The 20,502-nt window shown below is 38.4% G+C and overlaps 1 long non-coding RNA gene, 1 other non-coding gene and 2 pseudogenes across 2 annotated transcripts; 2 read left to right on the top strand and 2 right to left on the bottom strand.

The window, feature by feature from the left end:
• Positions 1 to 4,767: 4,767 nt before the first annotated feature.
• LOC118472120 (DNA-directed RNA polymerase subunit beta''-like) lies at positions 4,768 to 9,545 on the top strand (annotated as a pseudogene).
• A 952-nt stretch (positions 9,546 to 10,497) lies between these two features.
• On the bottom strand, positions 10,498 to 11,655 carry LOC118471970 (DNA-directed RNA polymerase subunit beta''-like; annotated as a pseudogene).
• A 1,651-nt stretch (positions 11,656 to 13,306) lies between these two features.
• Positions 13,307 to 19,857, bottom strand: LOC118472119 (uncharacterized). Its single transcript, XR_004849754.1, has 2 exons — positions 17,435 to 19,857; positions 13,307 to 15,843 (listed from the first exon to the last, which is right to left on the bottom strand). It is a non-coding gene; the product is annotated as an uncharacterized lncRNA (long non-coding RNA).
• On the top strand, positions 19,766 to 19,836 carry TRNAC-GCA (transfer RNA cysteine (anticodon GCA)). The gene has a single exon. It is a non-coding gene; the product is annotated as a tRNA-Cys (tRNA).
• Positions 19,858 to 20,502: the final 645 nt, after the last annotated feature.

Below are 20,502 nucleotides of genomic sequence, written 5' to 3'. Positions count from 1 at the left end.
AAATTTTTTCAACAAAAATGTGAATTAGGAAGAGTTGGTCGACGAAATATGAATCGGAGACTGAATCTTGATATCCCCTCAGAACAATACATTCTTGTTACCACGAGATGTATTGGCCGCTACGGATCATTTGATTGGATGAAATTTGGAACGGGTATACTTGAAGATGACGATATGAATCACTTGAAAATAAACGTATTCGTTCGGTTGCAAGATTGTTACAAGATCAATTCGGACTGGCTCTTGGCCGTTTTACCAACATGCGGTTCAAAAAAACTATCCGTAGAGTATTCATACGTCAAATCGAAACCGACTCCACAAACTTTGGTAACTCCAACTTCAACTTCGATTTTATTAATAACTACTTATGAGACCTTTTTTGGCACATACCCTTAGCTCAAGTTTTTGATCAAACCAATCCATTGACACAAACGGTTCATGGGCGAAAAGTGAGTTGTTTGGGTCCAGGAGGATTGACGGGGAGAACTGCAAGTTTTCGGAGCCGAGATATTCATCCGAGTCACTATGGGCGTATTTGTCAATTGACACGTCCGAAGGAATCAATGTTGGGACTTACCGGCTCGTTAGCTATTCATGCGAGAATTGATCACTGGTGGGATCTATAGAGAGTCCGTTTTATGAAATATCTGAGAAAGCAAAAGAAAAAAAAGAGAGACCAGGTAGTTTATTTATCACCAAATAGAGATGAATATTATATGATAGCAGCAGGAAATTCTTTGTCCTTGAATCAGGGTATTCAGGAAGAACAGGTTGTTCCAGCTAGATACCGTCAAGAATTCCTGACTATTGCATGGAACAGATTCATGTTAGAAGTATTTTTCCCTTTCCAATATTTTTCTATTGGAGGTTCTCTCATTCCTTTTATTGAGCATAATGATGCGAATCGGGCTTTAATGAGTTCTAATATGCAGCGCCAAGCAGTTCACTTTCTCGGTCCGAGAAGTGCATTGTTGGAACTGGATTGGAACGCCAAACAGCTCTAGATTCGAGGGTTTCCGTTATAGCCCAACGCGAGGGAAAGATCATTTCTAGTGATAGTCACAAGATCCTTTTATCAAGTAGTGGAAGACCATAAGTATTCCTTTAGTTGCCCATCGGCGCTCTAACAAAAATACTTGTATGCACAAAAACCTCGGGTTCCGCGGGGTAAATCCATTAAAAAAAGGGCAAATTTTAGCGGAGGGAGCAGCTACAGTTGGCGGGGAACTTGCTTTAGGAAAAAAACGTTTTTAGTAGCTTATATGCCCCTGGGAGGGTTACAATTTTGAAGACGCAGTACCTAATTAGTGAACGTTTGGTATATGAGGACTATTTATACTTCTTTTCACATCGAAAATATGAAATTCAGACGGATACGACAAGCCCAAGGCTCCGCTGAAAAAATCACTAAACAAATACCACATCTAGAAGAACATTTACTTCGCAATTTGGACAGAAATGGAGTTGTAAGGTTGGGATCCTGGGTAGAAACTGGCGATATTTTAGTAGGTAAATTAACGCCTCAGATAGCGAGCGAATCGTCCTATATCGCGGAAGCTGGATTATTACGGGCTATTTTTGGTCTTGAGGTATCCACTTCAAAGAAAACTTCTCTCAAACTACCTATAGGTGAAGAGGGCGCGTTATCGATGTGAAATGGATCCAGAGGGACCCCTTTGACATAATGGTTCTGTGTATATATTTTACAGAAACGTGAAATCAAAGTTGGGGATAAAGTAGCTGGAAGACACGGGAATAAGGGGATCATTTCCAAAATTTTGCCTAGGCAAGATATGCCCTATTTGCAAGATGGAACACCTGTTGATATGGTCTTCAATCCCTTAGGAGTACCCTCACGAATGAATGTGGGACAAATATTGAAAGCTCGCTCGGATTAGCAGGGGATCTGCTAAAGAAAACATTATAGAATAGCACCCTTTGATGAGAGATATGAGCAAGAGGCTTCAAGAAAACTTGTGTTTTCGGAATTATATGAAGCCAGTAAACAAACAAAAAATCCATGGGTATTTGAACCCGAGTACCCGGGAAAAAGCAGAATATTTGATGGAAGAACAGGAGATCCCTTCGAACAGCCTCGTTCTAATAGGAAGTCCTATATCTTAAAATTAATTCATCAAGTTGATGAGAAAATTCATGGACGTTCTACTGGGCCCTACTCACTTGTTACCCAAACAACCCGTTAGAGGAAGAGCCAAGCAAGGGGGACAACGAATAGGAGAAATGGAAGTTTGGGCTTTAGAAGGATTTGGTGTTGCTCATATTTTACAAGAGATACTTACTTATAAATCTGATCATCTTATAGCTCGCCAAGAAATACTTAATGCTACGATCTGGGGAAAAAGAGTGCCTAATCACGAGGATCCGCCAGAATCTTTTCGAGTGCTCGTTCGAGAACTACGATCTTTGGCTCTAGAACTGAACCATTTCCTTGTATCTGAGAAGAACTTCCAGGTTAATAGGGAGGATGTTTGATCGGAATAAATATAAATTTTTTTCTTATTTCTATTTTATGATTGACCAATATAAACATAAACAACTTCAAATTGGACTCGTTTCCCCTCAACAAATAAAGGCTTGGCTAAAAAAATCCTACCTAATGGGGAAGTCGTTGGCGAAGTCACAAGGCCCTCCACTTTTCATTATAAAACCGATAAACCAGAAAAAGATGGATTGTTTTGCGAAAGAATCTTTTGGACCCATAAAAGCGGAATTTGTGCTTGTGGAAACTCTCGAGCGAGCGTAGCTGAAAACGAAGACGAAAGATTTTGCCAAAAATGCGGGGTAGAATTTTGTTGATTCTCGGATACGAAGATATCAAATGGATACATCAAACTAGCATGTCCAGTGACTCATGTGTGGTATTTTGAAAGGTCTTCCTAGTTATATTGCGAATCTTTTAGATAAACCCCTTAAGAAAATTGGAGGGCCTAGTATATGGTGATTTCTCTTTTGCTAGGCCCAGCGCTAAAAAACCTACTTTCTTACGATTACGGGGTTTATTCGAAGATGAAATTTCCATCCTGTAACCACAGTATTTCTCCCTTTTTTTTCTACCCACAGGCTTTGCAACATTTCGAAATCGGGAAATTGCAACAGGAGCAGACGCTATTAGAGAACAATTAGCAGATTAGGATTTGCGAATTATTATAGAGAATTCTTTGGTTGAATGGAAGGAATTAGAAGACGAGGGGTATAGTGGAGATGAATGGGAAGATAGAAAAAGACGAATAAGAAAAGTTTTTTTGATTAGACGCATGCAATTGGCGAAACATTTTATTCAAACAAATGTAGAACCAGAATGGAATGGTTTTGTGCTTATTACCGGTTCTTTCCTCCCGAATTGAGACCCATTGTTTATAGATCTGGGGATAAAGTAGTGACTTCAGATATTAATGAACTTTATAAGAGAGTTATCCGTCGGAACAACAACCTTGCCTATCTATTAAAAAGAAGTGAATTAGCACCAGCAGATTTAGTAATGTGCCAGGAAAAATTGGTACAAGAAGCCGTGGATACACTTCTTGATAGTGGGTCCCGCGGGCAACCGACGAGGGATGGTCCACAATAAAGTATACAAATCACTTTCAGATGTAATTGAGGGTAAAGAGGGGAGGTTTCGCGAGACTCTGGCTTGGGAAACGGGTCGATTACTCGGGGCGTTCTTGTCATTGTTGTGGGTCCTTCGCTTTCATTACATCAATGTGGATTACCTCTAGAGATAGCAATAAAGCTTTTTCAGCTATTTGTAATTCGCGATTTAATCACGAAACGTGCTACTTCTAATGTCAGGATTGCTAAAAGGAAAATTTGGGAAAAGGAACCCATTGTATGGGAAATACTTCAAGAAGTTATGCGGGGGACATCCTGTACTGTTGAACAGAGCACCCTACCCTGCATAGATTAGGCATACAGGCCTTCCAACCCACTTTAGTAGAGGGACGTACTATTTGTTTACATCCATTAGTGTGTAAGGGTTTCAATGCGGACTTTGATGGGATCAAATGGCTGTTCACCTACCTTTATCCTTGGAAGCTCAGGCGGAAGCCCGTATTACTTATGTTTTCTCATATGAATCTCCTGTCTCCCGCTATTGGAGATCCTATTTGCGTGCCAACCCAAGACATGCTTTATCGGACTTTATGTATTAACGATTGGAAACCGTCTAGGTATTTGCTGCAAATAGATATAATAGTTGCGGAAAACTCTCCCAAATAAAAAAGTACACTACAATAATAACAATTATTATAAGTATACGAAAGATAAAGAACCCCATTTTTCTAGTTCCTATGATGCACTGGGAGCTTATAGACAAAAACGAATCGGTTTAAACAGGTCCCTTGTGGCTCCGATGGAAACTAGATCAACGCATCGTTGGGTCAAGAGAAGTTCCGATTGAAGTTCAATATGAATCTTTTGGGGACTTATTCATGAGATTTATGCCCACTATCTAGTAGTGGGAAAATAGAAAAAAGAAATCCGTTCTATATACATTCGAACCACTCTTGGTCATATTTCCTTTTTATAGAGAAATAGAGGAAGCCATACAAGGATTTAGTCGGGCCTATTCATACACTATCTAAACAAGGAAGTTAGATTCGGCGATGCCCCTTTCGGGGGGCATTCCGATTTTCGCTAGTACCATCTTTTTTGCCGCGCAATCCAGATTGAGATTGAGGAAAGGGAGTAAATTAAGTTTTCGAATCACTGACTCAGGCCCATTGTCGAATCCTACTCAGCAATTGTCGAATCCTACTCAACCAAAAAAAGGGGTACTTATGTATGGCAGAACGGGCCAACCTGGTCTTTCATAATAAAGAGATAGACGGAACTGCTATGAAACGGCTTATTAGCAGATTAATAGATCATTTCGGAATGGGATATACATCCCATATACTGGATCAAATAAAGACTCTGGGCTTCCATCAAGCCACTACTACATCGATTTCTTTAGGAATCGAGGATCTTTTAACAATACCCTCTAAAGGATGGTTAGTCCAAGACGCGGAACAACAGAGTTTTCTTTTGGAGAAACACTATTATTATGGAGCTATACACGCGGTAGAAAAATTACGCCCAATCCGTTGAGATATGGTATGCTACAAGTGAATATTTGAAACAAGAAATGAATTCGAATTTTCGAATAACGGATCCTTCTAATCCAGTCTATCTAATGTCTTTTTCAGGAGCCAGAGGAAATGCATCTCAGGTACACCAATTAGTAGGTATGAGAGGGGTTAATGGCGGAATCCTCAAGGACAAATGATTGATTTACCTATTCAAAGCAATTTACGCGAGGGACTTTCTTTGACAGAATATATAATTTCCTGCTACGGAGCCCGAAAAGGGGTTGTAGATACTGCTGTACGAACAGCGGATGCTGGCTATCTTACACGTAGACTTGTTGAAGTAGTTCAACATATTATTGTGCGTAGAAGAGATTGTGGTACTATCCAAGGTATTTCTGTGAGTCCTCAAAATGGGATGACGGAAAAACTTTTTGTCCAAACACTAATTGGTCGTGTATTAGCAGACGATATATATATTGGTTCACGATGCATTGCTTCTCGAAATCAAGATATTGGAATTGGATTAGTCATCGATTCATACTGCCTTTCGAGCACAACCGTTTCGAGCACAACCAATATATATTAGAACCCCCTTTACTTGCCGGAGCACATCTTGGATCTGTCAATTATGTTATGGGCGGAGTCCCACTCATGGGGATCTGGTCGAATTGGGGGAAGCTGTAGGTATTATTGCGGGTCAATCAATTGGGAGTAGCCGGGGACTCAATTAACATTAAGAACTTTTCATACTGGTGGAGTATTCACAGGGGGTACTGCCGACCTTATACGATCCCCCTCGAAATGGAAAAATCCAATTCAATGAGGATTTGGTTCACCCCACACGTACCCGTCATGGGCAGCCTGCTTGTCTATGCTATATAGACTTGCATGTAACTATTCAGAGTCAGGATATTCTACATAGTGTGAATATTCCGTTAAAAGCTTGATTCTAGTGCAAAATGATCAATATGTAGAATCGAACAAGTAATTGCGGAGATTCGTGCCGGAACGTCCACTTTGCATTTTAAAGAAAAGGTTACAAAAGCATATTTATTCCGAATCAGACGGGGAAATGCACTGGGAGTATGATGTTTACCATGCGCCCGGAATATCAATATGGTAATCTTCGTCGATTACCAAAAACAAGCCATTTATGGATATTGTCAGTAAGTATGTGCAGATCCAGTATAGCATCTTTTTCGCTGCACAAGGATCAAGATCAAATGAATACTTATTCTTTTTGTTGATGGAAGATATATCTTTGACTTCTCAATGGCTACTGATCAAGTAAGCCATAGACTGTTGGATACTTTTGGTTAAAAAGATAGAGAAATTCTTGATTATTTAACGCCAGATCGAATCGTGTTCAACGGTCATTGGAATTGTTTCTATCCTTCCATTCTTCAAGATAATTCAGATTTGTTGGCGAAAAAAGCGAAGAAATAGGCTCGTCGTTCCATTACAATATCATCAAGAACAAGAAAAAGAGCGAATATCCTGTTTGGGTATTTCAATGGAAATACCCTTTATGGGTGTTTTACGTAGAAATACTATTTTTGCTTATTTTGACGATCCACGATACAGAAAAGATAAAAGGGGTTCAGGAATTGTTTAAATTTAGATATAGGACCCTGGAGGAAGAATATCGGACCCAAGAGGAAGAGTATAGGACTCAAGAGGAAGAATATCGGACTCGAGAGGAAGACTCAGAAGACGAATATGAGAGCCCAGGAGAACAAATATAGGGACCCGAGAGGGAGAGGGCGAATATAAAATCCTAGAAGACGACTATAGGACTCTAGAGGACGAATATGAAACCCTAGAAGATGAATATGGGATCCTAGAGGACGAATATAGGACTCTAGAGAAAGACCCAGAGGAAGGAATATGGGGAGCCTAGAGAACAAATATAGGACTCGAGAGGGAGAGGGCGAATATGAAATCCTAGAGGAAGAATCAGAAGAAGAATATGGGAGCTCTGAAGATGGCTCAGAGAAGGAATATGGGACTTTAGAAGAAGACTCAGAAGAAGACTCATAGGAAGACTCAGAAGACGAATATGGGAGCCCGGAGGAAGATTCTATCTTAAAAAAAGAGGGTTTTATTGAGCATCGAGGAACAAAGAATTTAGTCTAAAATACCAAAAAGAAGTAGATCGGTTTTTTTTTTCATTCTTCAAGAACTGCATATCTTGCGAGAATCCTCATCCCTAAAGGTACTTGACAATAGTATTATTGGAGTCGATACACAACTCACAAAAAATACAAGAAGTCGACTAGGTGGATTGGTCCGATGTGAAGAGAAAAAAAAGCCATACAGAACTCAAAATCTTTTCCGGAGATATTCATTTTCCTGAAAGAGGCGGATAAGATATTAGGTGGCAGTTTGATACCACCAGAAAGAGAAAAAAAAGATTCTAAGGAATCAAAAAAAAAGGAAAAATTGGGTTTTATGTTCAACGGAAAAAATTTCTCAAAAGCAAGGAAAAGTATTTTGTTTTCGGGTTCGACCTGCAGTCGCATATGAAATGGACGAGGGATAAATTTAGCAACACTTTCCCGCAGGATTCTCCTGCAAGAAGAGGATAATCTCCAACTTCGACTTGTCAATTTTATTTCTCATGAAAATAGCAAGTTAACTCAAAGAATTTATCACACGAATTAGTCAATTCGTTCGAACTTGCTTAGTAGTGAATTGGGAACAAGAAGAAAAAGAGGAGCTCGTGCTTCTCTGTTGAGGTAAGAACAAATGAATCTAATTCGCGATTTCCTAAGAATTGAGTTAGTCAAGTCTACTATTTTGTATACACGAAGAAGGTATGATAGGACAAGTTGTAGGATTGATTCCCAATAATAGGTTAGATCGCAACAATACCAATTCCTTTTATTCCAAGGCGAAGATTCAATCACTTAGCCAACATCAAGAAGTTATTGGCACCTTGTTGAATCGAAATAAAGAATATCCCATCTTTGATGATTTTGTTGGCATCCAACTGTTCTCGAATTGGTTTTATTCAAGAATCTAAATATCCCAATGCGGTAAAGAATCGAATCCTAGAATTCCTATTCGAGATATTTTTGGTGCTCTTAGGCGTTATTGTACCTAGTATATCGAATTTTTCTTCATCTTACTATTTTATTAACGCATAATCAGATCTTGTTAAAAAATACTTGTTCCTTGACAATTTGAAACAAACCTTACAAGTACTTCAAGGACTTAAATACTCTTTAATAGACGAAAATAAAAGGATTTCGAATTTTGACAGTAACATCATGTTGGAGCCATTCCATTTGAATTGGCACTTTCTCCATCATGACTCATGGGAAGAGACATTGGCAATAATTCACCTTGGACAATTTATTTGTGAAAATTTATGTCTATTTAAATTACACATAAAAAAATCTGGTCAAATTTTCATTGTTAATATGGGACTCCTTGTTCTAAGAGCAGCTAAGCCTTATTTGGGCCACTATAGGAGCAACTGTTCATGGTCATTATGGAAAAATCCTTTACAAAGGAGATAGGTTAGTTACGTTTATATATGAAAAATCGAGATCCAGTGATATAACGCAAGGTCTTCCAAAAGTAGAACAAATCTTCGAAGCGCGTTCAATTGATTCACTATCGCCGAATCTCGAAAGGAGAATTGAGGATTGGAATGAACGTATACCAAGAATTCTTGGGGTTCCCTGGGGATTCTTGATTGGAGCTGAGCTAACCATAGCCCAAAGTCGTATCTCTTTGGTTAATAAGATCCAAAAGGTTTTATCGATCCCAAGGGGGTACAGATCCATAATAGACATATAGAGATTATTATACGCCAAAGTAACATCAAAAGTAAGGGTTTCCGAAGATGGAATGTCTAATGTTTTTTTACCTGGGGAATTAATAGGACTATTGCGAGCGGAACGAGCAGGGCGGGCTTTAGATGAATCGATCTATTATCGGGCAATCTTATTGGGAATAACAAGGGCTTCCCTGAATACCCAAAGTTTCATATCTGAAGCAAGTTTTCAAGAAACTGCTCGAGGTTTTAGCAAAAGCTGCCCTACGAGGTCGTATTGATTGGTTGAAAGGTCTGAAAGAAAACGTTAGTTCTGGGGGGGATTATACCTGTTGGTACCGGATTCCAAAATTTGTGCATCGTTCCCCACAAGACAAGAAACCTTTATTTAGAAATTCAAAAAAAAATCTATTCGCGTCGGAAATGAGAGATATTTTGTTTCTCCATACAGAATTAGTTTCTTCTGATTCTGACGTAACAAACAATTTCTATGAAACATCAGAGGACCCCGTTTACCCCTATTTATACGATTTAAGTATACATAAAGCAATTTTTTTGTACTTTAATTTAAACTATACTTTTGACCTTAGAATGCTAACAGGTCTGATTTTCGATTTTGTACTTAAATTTAAATTGTATTTTAATAAGTAAAAGAAGTCAGTTAATTCATTAAGGCTATGTTTTATACCGTGGTATCAATGGTCAAGAAGGTTCCATTGGAACAATTATTATTTATTTCAAGCTATTTCGGCTTCTTTCTAATCTTCAAAAGAAATGAATTCCGTAATGGTAACACGAAAAAAGAAAAAAAGGGAAGTGTGGAAAAAATGACAAGAAGATATTGGAACATCAATTTGAAGAGATGATAGAAGCGGGAGTTCATTTTGGGTCATGGTATTTAAGAAATGGAATCCCAAAATGGCCCCTTACATCTCGGCAAAGCGTAAGGTACTCATATTACAAATCTTGCTAGAACAGCTCGTTTTTTATCAGTTATTGGGAATCAATCCTACACTTGTCCTATCATACCTTCTTCGTGTATACAAAATAGTAGACTTGACTAACTCAATTCTTAGGAAAATCGCGAATTAGATCATTTGTTTCTTACCTCAACAAGAGAAGCACGAGCTCCCTCTTTTTCTTCTTGTTCCCAATTCACTACCTAAGCAAGGTTCGAACGAATTTGACTATTCGTGTGATAAATTCTTTGAGTTAACTTGCTATTTTCATGAGAAATAAAATTGACAAGTCGAAGTTGGAGATTATCCTCTTCTTGCAGGAGATCCTGCGGGAAAAGTGTTGCTAAATTTATCCCTTCGTCCATTTCATATGCGACTGCAGGTCGAAACCGAAACAAAATACTTTTCCTTGCTTTTGAGAATTTTTTTCCGTTGAACATAAACCCAATTTTTCCTTTTTTTTGATTCCTTAGAATCTTTTTTTTCTCTTTCTGGTGGTATCAAACTGCCACCTAATATCTTATTCCGCCTCTTCAGGAAATGAATATCTCCGGAAAAGATTTTGAGTTTCTGTATGTGCTTTTTTTTCTCTTCACTCGGGACCAATCCACCTAGTCGACTTCTTGTATTTTTTGTGAGTTGTGTATCGACTCCAATAATACTATTGTCAAGTACCTTTAGGGATGAGGATCTCGGCAAGATTATGCAGTTCTTGAAGAATGAAAAAAAAACCGATCTACTTCTTTTTTGGTATTTTAGACTAAATTCTTTTGTTCCTCGATGCTCAATAAAACCCTCTTTTTTTAAGATAGAATCTTCCTCCGGGGCTCCCATAATTCGTCTTCTGAGTCTTCCTCTGAGTCTTCTTCTGAGTCTTCTTCTAAAGTCCCATATTCCTTCTCTGAGCCATCTTCAGAGCTCCCATATTCTTCTTCTGATTCTTCCTCTAGGATTTTCATATTCGCCCCTCTCCCTCTCGAGTCCTATATTTTGTTCTCTAGGCTCCCATATTCTTCCTCTGAGTCTTTCCTAGAGTCCTATATTCGTCCTCTAGGATCCCATATTCATCTTCTAGGGTTTCATATTCGTCCTCTAGAGTCTCCTATATTCGTCTTCTAGGATTTTATATTCGCCCTCTCCCTTCTCGGTCCTATATTTGTTCTCTGGGCTCTTCATATTCGTCTTCTGAGTCTTCCTCTCGAGTCCGATATTCTTCCTCTCGAGTCCTATACTCTTCCTCTTGGGGTCCGATATTCTTCCTCCAGGGTCCTATATCTAAATTTAACAATTCCTGAACCCCTTTTATCTTTTCTGTATCGTGGATCGTCAAAATAAGCCAAAAATAGTATTTCTACGTAAAACACCCATAAAGGGTATTTCCATTGAAATACCCAACACAGGATATTCGCTCTTTTTCTTGTTCTTGATGATATTGTAATGGAACGACGAGCCTATTTCTTCGCTTTTTCGCCAACAAATCTGAATTATCTTGAAGAATGGAAGGATAGAAACAATTCCAATGACCGTTGAACACGATTCGATCTGGCGTTAAATAATCAAGAATTTCTCTATCTTTTTACCAAAAGTATCCAACAGTCTATGGCTTACTTGATCATTAGCCATTGAGAAGTCAAAGATATATCTTCCATCAACAGAAAAAAGAATAAGTATTCATTTGATCTTGATCCTTGTGCAGCGAAAAAGATGCTATACTGGATCTGCACATACTTACTGACAATATCCATAAATGGCTTGTTTTTGGTAATCGACGAAGATTACCATATTGATATTCGGGCGCATGGTAAACATCAGTACTCCAGTGCATTTCCCCGTCTGATTCGGAATAAATATGCTTTTGTACCTTTTCTTTAAAATGCAAAGTGGACGTTCCGGCACGAATCTCCGCAATTACTTGTTCAGATTCTACATATTGATCATTTTGCACTAGAATCAAGCTTTTTAACGGAATATTCACACTATGTAGAATATCCTGACTCTGAATAGTTACATGCAAGTCTATATAGCATAGAAAAGCAGGCTGCCCATGACGGGTACGTGTGGGGTGAACCAAATCCTCATTGAATTGGATTTTTCCATTCGAGGGGGATCGTATAAGGGTCGGCAGTACCCCCTGTGAATACTCCACCAGTATGAAAAGTTCTTAATGTTAATTGAGTCCCCGGCTCCCCAATTGATTGACCCGCAATAATACCTACAGCTTCCCCCAATTCGACCAGATCCCCATGAGTGGGACTCCGCCCATAACATAATTGACAGATCCAAGATGTGCTCCGGCAAGTAAAGGGGGTTCTAATATATATTGGTTGTGCTCGAAAGGCAGTTATGAATCGATTGACTAATCCAATTCCAATATCTTGATTTCGAGAAAGCAATGCATCGTGAACCAATATATATATCGTCTGCTAATACACGACCAATTAGTGTTTGGACAAAAAGTTTTTCCGTCATCCCATTTTGAGGACTCACAGAAATACCTTGGATAGTACCACAATCTCTTCTACGCACAATAATATGTTGAACTACTTCAACAAGTCTACGTGTAAGATAGCCAGCATCCGCTGTTCGCTACAGCAGTATCTACAACCCCTTTTCAGGCTCCGTAGCAGGAAATTATATATTCTGTCAAAGAAAGTCCCTCGCGTAAATTGCTTTGAATAGGTAAATCAATCATTTGTCCTTGAGGATCCGCCATTAACCCTCTCATACCTACTAATTGGTGTACCTGAGATGCATTTCCTCTGGCTCCTGAAAAAGACATTAGATAGACTGGATTAGAAGGATCCGTTATTCGAAAATTCGAATTCATTTCTTGTTTCAAATATTCACTTGTAGCATACCATATCTCAACGGATTGGCGTAATTTTTCTACCGCGTGTATAGCTCCATAATAATAGTGTTTCTCCAAAGAAAACTCTGTTGTTCCGCGTCTTGGACTAACCATCCTTTAGAGGGTATTGTTAAAAGATCCTCGATTCCTAAAGAAATCGATGTAGTAGTGGCTTGATGGAAGCCCAGAGTCTTTATTTGATCCAGTATATGGGATGTATATCCCATTCCGAAATGATCTATTAATCTGCTAATAAGCCGTTTCATAGCAGTTCCGTCTATCTCTTTATTATGAAAGACCAAGTTGGCCCGTTCTGCCATACATAAGTACCCCCTTTTTTTGGCTGAGTAGGATTCGACAATTGCTGAGTAGGATTCGACAATGGGCCTGAGTCAGTGATTCGAAAACTTAATTTACTCCCTTTCCTCAATCTCAATCTGGATTTGCGCGGCAAAAAAGATGGTACTAGCGAAATCGGAATGCCCCCCGAAAGGGGCATCGCCGAATCTAACTTCCTTGTTTAGATAGTGTATGAATAGGCCCGACTAAATCCTTGTATGGCTTCCTCTATTTCTCTATAAAAAGAAATATGACCAAGAGTGGTTCGAATGTATATAGAACGGATTTCTTTTTTTCTATTTCCCACTACTAGATAGTGGGCATAAATCTCATGATAAGTCCCAAAAGATTCATATTGAACTTCAATCGGAACTTCTCTTGACCCAACGATGCGTTGATCTAGTTTCCATCGGAGCCACAAGGGACTGTTTAAACCGATTCGTTTTTGTCTATAAGCTCCCAGTGCATCATAGGAACTAGAAAATGGGGTTCTTTATCTTTCGTATACTTATAATAATGTTATTATTGTAGTTTACTTTTTTATTTGGAGAGTTTCCGCAACTATTATATCTATTTGCACAAATACCTAGACGGTTTCCAATCGTTAATACATAAAGTCCGATAAGCATGTCTTGGGTTGGCACGCAAATAGGATCTCCAATAGCGGGAGACAGGAGATTCATATGAGAAAACATAAGTAAACGGGCTTCCGCCCTGAGCTTCCAAGGATAAAGGTAGGTGAACAGCCATTTGATCCCCATCAAAGTCCGCATTGAAACCCTTACACACTAATGGATGTAAACAAATAGTACGTCCCTCTACTAAAGTGGGTGGAAGGCCTGTATGCCTAATCTATGCAGGGTAGGTGCTCTGTCAACAGTACAGGATGTCCCCGCATAACTTCTTGAAGTATTTCCCATACAATGGGTTCCTTTTCCCAAATTTTCCTTTTAGCAATCCTGACATTAGAAGTAGCACGTTTCGTGATTAAATCGCGAATTACAAATAGCTGAAAAAGCTTTATTGCTATCTCTAGAGGTAATCCACATTGATGTAATGAAAGCGAAGGACCCACAACAATGACAGAACGCCTCGAGTAATCGACCCGTTTCCCAAGCAGAGTCTCGCGAAACCTCCCCTCTTTACCCTCAATTACATCTGAAAGTGATTTGTATACTTTATTGTGACCATCCCTCGTCGGTTGCCCGCGGGACCCACTATCAAGAAGTGTATCCACGGCTTCTTGTACCAATTTTTCCTGGCACATTACTAAATCTGCTGGTGCTAATTCACTTCTTTTTAATAGATAGGCAAGGTTGTTGTTCCGACGGATAACTCTCTTATAAAGTTCATTAATATCTGAAGTCACTACTTTATCCCCAGATCTATAAACAATGGGTCTCAATTCGGGAGGAAGAACCGGTAATAAGCACAAAACCATCCATTCTGGTTCTACATTTGTTTGAATAAAATGTTTCGCCAATTGCATGCGTCTAATCAAAAAAACTTTCTTATTCGTCTTTTTCTATCTTCCCATTCATCTCCACTATACCCCTCGTCTTCTAATTCCTTCCATTCAACCAAAGAATTCTCTATAATAATTCGCAAATCTAAATCTGCTAATTGTTCTCTAATAGCGCCTGCTCCTGTTGCAATTTCCCGATTTCGAAATGTTGCAAAGCCTGGGGTAGAAAAAAAGGGAGAAATACTGTGGTTACAGGATGAAATTTCATCTTCGAATAAACCCCGTAATCGTAAGAAAGTAGGTTTTTTAGCGCTGGGCCTAGCAAAAGAGAAATCACCATATACTAGGCCCTCCAATTTCTTAAGGGGTTTATCTAAAAGATTCGCAATATAAACTAGGAAGACCTTTCAAATACCACACATGAGTCACTGGACATGCTAGTTTGATGTATCCCATTTGATATCTTCGTATCCGAGAATCAACAAATTCTAACCCGCATTTTTGGCAAAATCTTTCGTCTTCGTTTTCAGCTACGCTCGCTCGAGAGTTTCCACAAGCACAAATTCCGCTTTTATGGGTCCAAAGATTCTTTCGCAAAACAATCCATCTTTTTCTGGTTTATCGGTTTTATAATGAAAAGTGGAGGGCCTTGTGACTTCGCCAACGACTTCCCCATTAGGTAGGATTTTTTTAGCCCAAGCCTTTATTTGTTGAGGGGAAACGAGTCCAATTTGAAGTTGTTTATGTTTATATTGGTCAATCATAAAATAGAAATAAGAAAAAAATTTATATTTATTCCGATCAAACATCCTCCCTATTAACCTGGAAGTTCTTCTCAGATACAAGGAAATGGTTCAGTTCTAGAGCCAAAGATCGTAGTTCTCGAACGAGCACTCGAAAAGATTCTGGCGGATCCTCGTGATTAGGCACTCTTTTTCCCCAGATCGTAGCATTAAGTATTTCTTGGCGAGCTATAAGATGATCAGATTTATAAGTAAGTATCTCTTGTAAAATATGAGCAACACCAAATCCTTCTAAAGCCCAAACTTCCATTTCTCCTATTCGTTGTCCCCCTTGCTTGGCTCTTCCTCTAACGGGTTGTTGGGTAACAAGTGAGTAGGGGCCCAGTAGAACGTCCATGAATTTCTCATCAACTTGATGAATTAATTTTAAGATATAGGACTTCCCTATTAGAACAGGCTGTTCGAAGGGATCTCCTGTTCTTCCATCAAATATTCTGCTTTTTCCCGGGTACTCGGGTTCAAATACCCATGGATTTTTTGTTTGTTTACTGGCTTCATATAATTCCGAAAACACAAGTTTTCTTGAAGCCTCTTGCTCATATCTCTCATCAAAGGGTGCTATTCTATAATGTTTTCTTTAGCAGATCCCCTGCTAATCCGAGCGAGCTTTCAAATATTTGTCCCACATTCATTCGTGAGGGTACTCCTAAGGGATTGAAGACCATATCAACAGGTGTTCCATCTTGCAAATAGGGCATATCTTGCCTAGGCAAAATTTTGGAAATGATCCCCTTATTCCCGTGTCTTCCAGCTACTTTATCCCCAACTTTGATTTCACGTTTCTGTAAAATATATACACGAACCATTATGTCAAAGGGGTCCCTCTGGATCCATTTCACATCGATAACGCGCCCTCTTCCACCTATAGGTAGTTTGAGAGAAGTTTCTTTTGAAGTGGATACCTCAAGACCAAAAATAGCCCGTAATAATCCAGCTTCCGCGATATAGGACGATTCGCTCGCTATCTGAGGCGTTAATTTACCTACTAAAATATCACCAGTTTCTACCCAGGATCCCAACCTTACAACTCCATTTCTGTCCAAACTGCGAAGTAAATGTTCTTCTAGATGTGGTATTTGTTTAGTGATTTTTTCAGCGGAGCCTTGGCTTGTCGTATCCGTCTGAATTTCATATTTTTCGGATGTGAAAAGAAGTATAAATATCCTCATATACCAAATGTTCACTAATTAGTACTGCGTCTTCAAAATTGTAACCCTCCCAGGGCATATAAGCTACTAAAACGTTTTTTCCTAAAAGCAAGTTCCCCGCCAACTGTAGCTGCTCCCTCCGCTAAAATTTGCCCTTTTTTAATGGATTTACCCCGCGGAACCCGAGGTTTTTGGTGCATACAAGTATTTTTGTTAGAGCGCCGATGGGCAACTAAAGGAATACTTATGGTCTTCCAACTACTTGATAAAAGGATCTTGTGACTATCACTAGAAATGATCTTTCCCTCGCGTTGGGCTATAACGGAAACCCTCGAATCTAGAGTTGTTTGGCGTTCCAATCCAGTTCCAACAATGCACTTCTCGGACCGAGAAAGTGGAACTGCTTGGCGCTGCATATTAGAACTCATTAAAGCCCGATTCGCATCATTATGCTCAATAAAACCAATAGAAAAATATTGGAAAGGAAAAATACTTCTAACATGAATCTGTTTCCCATGCAATAGTCAGGAATTCTTGACGGTATCTAGCTGGAACAACCTGTTCTTCCTGAATACCCTGATTCAAGGACAAAGAATTTCCTGCTGCTATCATATAATATTCATCTCTATTTGGTGATAAATAAACTACCTGTCTCTCTTTTTTTTCTTTTGCTTTCTCAGATATTTCATAAAACGGACTCTCTATAGATCCCCACCAGTGATCAATTCTCGCATGAATAGCTAACGATCCGGTAAGTCCAACATTGATTCCTTCGGACGTGTCAATTGGACAAATACGCCCATAGTGACTCGGATGAATATCTCGGCTCCGAAAACTTGCAGTTCTCCCCGTCAATCCTCCTGGACCCAAACAACTCACTTTTCGCCCATGAACCGTTTGTGTCAATGGATTGGTTTGATCAAAACTTGAGCTAAGGGGTATGTGCCAAAAAAGGTCTCATAAGTAGTTATTAATAAAATCGAAGTTGAAGTTGGAGTTACCAAAGTTTGTGGAGTCGGTTTCGATTGACGTATGAATACTCTACGGATAGTTTTTTGAACCGCATGTTGTAAATGGCCAAGAGCCAGTCCGAATTGATCTTGTAACAGATCTGCAACCGAACGAATACGTTTATTTTTCAAGTGATTCATATCGTCATCGTCAAGTATACCCGTTCCAAATTTCATTCCAATCAAATGATCCGTAGCGGCCAATACATCTCGTGGTAACAAGAATGTATTGTTCTGAGGGATATCAAGATTCAGTCTCCGATTCATATTTCGTCGACCAACTCTTCCTAATTCACATTTTTGTTGAAAAAATTTCTTTTGTAATTCCTCGCATAAGGACTCCGAAAATACCAGGTCCCCACCTACACAAGCAAATTGTTGATAAAACTCCAAAATAGCTTTTTCTTTTGACTCAATCCTCTTCTTCTCCTTAGCATTCGGGAAAGACAAGAAAATTTCGGGGTAGGAAACATTATCTAAAATTTCTCTTAGATTCGAACCCATAGCTGATGATAGAACTAAAATAGATATCTTTTGTTTTCTACTCACGCGAGCCCATATCCTTTCTTTTTATCAATTGCTAATTCCGACCTTCCTCCCCAATCTGATATTATAGTCCCGGTATATATAGAAATTCCCTTATGGTCTAATTCCGAGCGGTAGTAAATACCAGGACTTAGCAATATTTGATTGATCACAATTCGGTATATTCCATTTATTATAAAGGTTCCTAAGGAATTCATTATAGGAATGTTTCCAATAGAAATGGTTTCCTTTTGCACATCGAAACCAAAATTAATCTCGCGGATACATATAATTCGGAAGAATAGGTGAGTGATTCATACACAGCATTCCTTTCTTTTATCGAGGGTTCTAGCAATTGATATCCTTTCGCAAATAATTGAAATGCAATTTCGTGATCTGGATCTTTAATTGTGGGAAACTTCTCAAGTTCTTCCGCCAAGCCTTGATTAATGAATCTACAAATCCCCTCGAATTGGATCTGACTAAATCCGGGTATTGTGGACATTCCCTCATTTCCATTCCGGAGCATTTGAATCTTAAGTTTCCTATTTATAGAAGAAAAATTCCATTATCAGCTCACTCTTCATCAATCCCTACGGATCAATCTAGCAATCATGGAATCCATATTCTGTTTACTGAATCACATGAAATTCTAGGGAACTCCACATACGTATTTCATATATGTATTTCATACATATGAATAGAGACGATTTCGACGAAAGTTCGAATTTAGCAGGGGTTGAAATGGAATAAAAATGAATTGATAAAACAGTCCTAGAAAAAAATTCTGCCACTGAAACTTTATGATATTCTAAAAAGATTGGATAGCAAAGATTTCTCGTTTTATCTCCTTTCTATGAAAGGGATAAAGCCATAAGAATTTATAAGCACTAGAAAGTTTGACTTTAGTTCGATTTAGAATAGCAGGCTTAGTTTCTTTTTCAAAAAGAATTGAAGGTCTTTTTTGTTTCGTAGTAGTAGAATTGCTAGAAAATAAAGGATTTCGTTGTAGAATCCTAAAATAAAGATAAAGTACTTTATTTTTTAAGTACTTGCCAATCTAGTTATCCACCTATCTACATATCCTTTCTTTTATCGTAATTGCACTTAGGTGGGCCAAGAAGGCCTGGCTATAATCTATATCAGAGCAAATTCCCTCTTTTTTTATTCAAGATATTTAATACAATGAAAAATTAAAGCACGATTCCCCATAGGAATATGTACATAAGGGGGATCTGTAGATAATAATGCTGTTCGGACCTGGAGTTTCCCTATATACAGATTAGGGAAACATTTATTCTTATTCTATTTTATTATGCCATTCAAAATAATGGGGGGGAATACCGATTTAAGAGTCGTTCACTACTGCAATTCAAAAAATAATAATAATAATATTATATTTATTATATTATTATATTATAGTTTTATTTTATTATATTATAGTTAATTATATTATTATATTCTAATTTTATTATATTATAGTTAATGGTTCTAATTTGTTCTGAATTTTGCAGCCTGCGACTGGAAATCCACTTTTTCTTCTTTTCTTCTTTGTCATCTCAATAGAATAGAAAGAAGCGGGAAGTTTTCTAGTGTTAGCAATGTGTGTTTTAAGATAGAATCCATCGAGGAGAATAAGCGAAACTGGATCCAAAAAAGCAGAAATCTATTTTTTGAAAAAGATTCTAAAAAAGTAAGTAGAATTAGATTCAAGATAAAAGAAAAAAAGGTTTTAGTAATTAGTAAAAAAATGTGAATGAATACTTGCTCTTTTCTCGATTTTAGATCGGATTTTTTGGCGGCATGGCCAAGTGGTAAGGCAGGGGACTGCAAATCCTTTACCCCCAGTTCAAATCTGGGTGCCGCCTGATCAATAAAATACTTAGGATTATAGTACTAATCAAACTCGACAAATTCGTACCCCCCTAAGTTGGGGCACGAGAGTAACTAGGTTTGGCGATACTGGATTTTGAGAATCCATACCATAGTTCTACCCTCAAACTAGGGTTTGTTTTGTGGGCAGTGGCCCAAACGGCTACCAATAGGGATGAGGTAGCGTTTCCTTATTCTTTTATTAATTTAAATCGATTCGATTCGGGAATTTAAAACTACGAGACTAAGATGTCAGAAATCTTCGTAGCCAAAGGTCCCTAAGGGGCATTCTTTTTTCAATCTAAGATTGAAGAAGGGACTTTGCGAAGAAATAGAAAGACTTCCTAATTATCATACATTTTATTTATCGTACATCTTACTACATACACTTTATCGTACATCTTACTACATACACTTCGTACATCTTATGCTACCTACATACACTAAAGTAAAGGCTACTGATTCTGTCGAGAATTAGATTGAATAGGCTGATCAAAAATCAATTTTTGGATTGTGGATAAGACCTCCTTACTCTTTCATAGAAAGATAGAAAGCGGGGCAGCAGTAGGGTTTAGGTCAAAAATAAAAATAAACATGGGTAAGTTAGGTATCCAATAAATATTTATCTATCCTAATTTTATGGTGTATTCTTACGTCCTTTG

This window comes from Zea mays, chromosome 5 (genome assembly GCF_902167145.1).
Source record: "Zea mays cultivar B73 chromosome 5, Zm-B73-REFERENCE-NAM-5.0, whole genome shotgun sequence".
Classification (NCBI taxonomy): Eukaryota; Viridiplantae; Streptophyta; class Magnoliopsida; order Poales; family Poaceae; genus Zea; species Zea mays.
Note: the sequence above shows the minus strand (reverse complement) of the source record. Positions and strands in the feature narration are given on the sequence as shown.